The following is a 4,166-nucleotide window of genomic DNA, read 5'->3' on the forward strand; positions in this document are numbered from 1 at the left end:
ACAACAAGAGTCATAGACCAAAAGAAAGCCACAACCAGACATATACTTGAAGGGCTAGAAGACAAAGGAGAGGTAGGTGAGGCAGTGGCAGCTGTTAACCTTGGGCAATTTGGGCATCGGGTGTAGGTTGGTGGGTGGCCTGTACTGGACACACAGGAAGCAGCAGGAGCAAAGTCAGTTTCTGCAGGTCTAGAAACATGGCAGTCAGCAGAAAGGTATCAAAAGATTTCACAGTTGCTGGGCCTGCATTTGGCTGGTTGGCAGCTGGTTGGCTCACCACAGGGCTCTGGGCAGTAGTCCAGGAACCAGGTTGACAGCTACTGATTAAGCAGAGGGCACCTCTACAGATCACTCTTCCAGAGCAGAGAACAACAGATAAGAAAAAAAGGAGTATAGCAATGACTCCCAAAAGAGCAGGGTTATCATTTCCAGAGTGGCAGTTATTGAAAGACATGAAGTTAACAGACTGAGTTTCAGAAGAGTTATAGCAATTTTCTCAGATGTGATTGTCTCCTTCTAAGTAAATTTTCTATATACCCCTACTGCTTTCTAGCAGTTCCATACACATACTCATTTCTTGTCTTGCTCAGATTTTTTACTTGCTAGCATTTTATTAGTAGTTGTTCAGATGCCAGTTAAAATACCCTCTAAACTTCGCATAAAGTTTTACTTGTATTTCAAACACTCCTGTCCCAGATACCCAGATACCCTCATTCTGATTACTCCCAGCAAAGTGTGAGGGTTATAAATAGCTGACATAGAATTCCTTCTCCAGCATATGGTACAAGAAGGGAGGGAGACCATAGTAAGTGTTCTTATCCATAAACTGTGGGTACAGACAACAAAGAATAGGCTAGTGTCTTCCAAAGCAAGAATGACTTCTCATCCTTGAAGTTTTCACAATTCTGGTTGTCAGCAAAATGAGAAAAATATACACAATGTGATGGAATTTTGTAAATTAAACTCTCTAAAATAAACTGTTGAACTTATTCTAAAATTATATTCAGATTATTTCCACATGTAAATCCCCCCATTTAAAAATTCTGGCATGTAAAATTCAAATTAATTGGAATACTCACTGCCTGAGGTAAAGATTTTTTCAAAAACATGAAAGATTTTGCAAATATTTTCATAGATCTCCGTGACAACTGGTGAATTCACAAAGATTTTTTGGAGGCTGCTCATCTTTCTGCTTTATTCCTGCGTGGGCACAGTAGTTGTGGCTCGCGGGCTCTAGAGAGCAGGTTCAGTAGTTTTGGTGCACGGGGCTTAGTTGCTCCGCAGCTTGTGGGATCTTCCCGAACCAGGGCTCAAACCCGTGTCCCCTGTATTGGCAGACGGATTCTTAACCACTGCACCACCAAGAAAGTCCCCACAGTATATTTTAAAGGCTTTTGATACATGTTTCCAAATTCACACTTCTAATACAATGAATACCTGATTCACCAAAACCTCAGTACCATTGGAATTGCTACCACTATTTTTGCCAATTTGATATGGAAAATAACATTTTATTATTAATCTAATATGCATTTTTAGATGACTGGTGAGATTTCCTATTTTGGTATATTTAATTATTTGTTCACCTTCCTAGTTTTTCGATCTTGATTGTTAATTTTACTATCATTTGTTAAGCATATTTAATAACATGAGATCTTATTCTAAGAACCCAGAAAAAAATAAGCATCTAGAAAGGATAGTTCAGATTATTTGTTTTCAAACAAAACTTTGCTTTGAACATATGGTGAGTTTTTAGGGAAAAAGATAAAACAGATTCTTGGACTTATCAGTTTGAGGCTTATATTCAGAGAGTTGTAATTGGACCCAAGAACCTGATTTACCTTGCAGATGTCTCTACAAAGCCTGGTCAGGGATCCACTGAACAAGAAAATCCCCTAGGCATATACCAATTCTCAAAGTCACTGATTAGCTGTGCTTACATAAAATAAAAACAATCTCATTGCATTCCAGAGGTTCTTAAGACAGATACTCTTTTCCATTAAAGAGTCCATTTCCAGTGAATGCTTTCACGCAACTTTCTGCAAATTTTGTCTTTTTCAGAAAATACTCCCTAACACCAAACACATATCAAATTTCTTTGATATTTGGTGGATAGTTTGCAGAGTAACACACCAGATTTAAGCTTTATTTGAGTTTTGCTTCCAGATGCCAAAGCATTTACATGGTAACTAAACTTCCTGTTTAGACAGAGAAGATTCAGTAGTAAAGGCATCCAAGCAAATAAATTGTGGTCAGCACCTAGAACAGTGCCCTTCATATAATAACAACTCAAAGATATTTATTGAATACATGATGTTGAATGAATGCATTTGGAGATACAATTTGAAGCAAAGATATGAAGTTGTATTTCATCAACATAATTTCAGATTCTATCCCTGGGCAACCTTTTATTCCCCTTTCAAGCCCTCCCTATCTTTGTCTTTCTTCTTTTCCACCCTCTCCTCACACCACTAGAAAGAAAACAGAAGTGCTGTGTGTACTGCACTTCTTCAACCTAATAATAACTAATGTAATGGAGAATAGGGTTTTCTACAAGAAACAAGACGTCAAGTATGCTTTAAAATATAGCAGTCTTTTCACCCTGCAATCGAGAAAGTTCTGTAATCAATTCATAAATTTGTATTAAAGATATATCTTGCAGGCCATCATCACCTCCAAAGATACAGCTCATGCTGACTTGATGATACCAGATATATATCAACCAATAAGAATTCCATAAAGAAAATGGAAAGTACGCTCCTGTTTTAATGGAGAATGAGGGCTCATCAATGCAATTACTGTTAACACAAACAGGAACAGGCAGTGTGTTATGTGTGAGCCACATAATATTTCTTTGTGTAGTCTTTCTTTTCTACTGTGTAGCTAGATCCGACAATCATCTATTTATATTTGGAAAAAAAGGTGGTTTGTACTCACATATGGAATTAAAAAAAAATAGAAAGGTAGAGAAGCAGCAATTTTTTTGTGTGTCCTCTCAATTTGCCTCTGAAACCATTGACCTTAAGTGCCTAGATAAAGCTAAACTGTTCCTCTGAATGTTCTATGCAAGATGCCTTATTAAGTAGACTCAATTTCTTTGTCATAGTAATAAAATGATTTTAACAGTTTTCAATAAAGCTCTGGTTTGAGTTCAGAAGAAAACCTAGTCTATGGTCGATTCTGCTCACTTAAATATATCCTATAGTGCAATCCTTATAACCCTTCATTTAATTTCTAAATAATTGCCAAAAGATGCAAATATTCAAGGAATAAAATATATTATTTTTAGATTTTTTTTCCAGAGAATAGCAAAGTGTCTGGATTTTAGATGAGAATATAAGACAATTGTAGAGGAAATACAAAGCTAAGACACCTGTGATCCAGTACTCACTGTGAATTAAGAAACTTTATAGGTTCATGTCTAAAATGAGCTGATTAAAGTTGAACAAGTTTCAAAAATGATAACCGAGACTTCTGCATATGGAAGTATGAGCTCCTATAATTTAATTTTCTATTGCTCTAAATTTCATGTGAGCCTATTTCATAGGATCATTTGAATGTAACAGTTTCTGTTAAAAAATATGTTACATTTTACTAAGTAATTTGACATACACATTGTGATAGAACTGGTCAGCATAGCTGTAATTAAGAGAACAAAATATCATGTGTTCAATATTGCATTCGTTCACAGGTAAATTTTTAAATGCTTGGTGCTATCATATGTTCTGCAATAAGGCATTAAATAATGATATGGTGTTTATTATTAAATTCACATTTAGATGAATTTACATGGGACTTTAAGAAATTTTCTGAGTTAAGATTAAATTTTTTGAGGGACCACACAGTTTAATGATCCTAAGATTATCTTAAATTACTATATAAAGTTTGTTTGGATTACTTTTCTAATACTGAAAAATTCTAGCATTTGATTGACAGATCTATATACAGAATGTCCAATTTGCAGCATTGCTTCTCTGGATTCAAGTGAGGGACCATTATCAAAGTGACATGTTTGACACTATGCTGTCTATAGAGAAGTGCTGTTCTTCATCCACCCTTTCTGGAATATGAACTTGGAAGATTTTGTGTAAGTTCATCCTACAGCTCTCACTAGCAGCATGTTTTACATGTGACACATTATGTAGTTTCCTTGTGGGCAGTACACT

The sequence above is a fragment of the Mesoplodon mirus genome (assembly GCF_964341445.2).
Source record: "Mesoplodon mirus genome assembly, chromosome: 6".
Lineage (NCBI taxonomy): Eukaryota > Metazoa > Chordata > Mammalia > Artiodactyla > Ziphiidae > Mesoplodon > Mesoplodon mirus.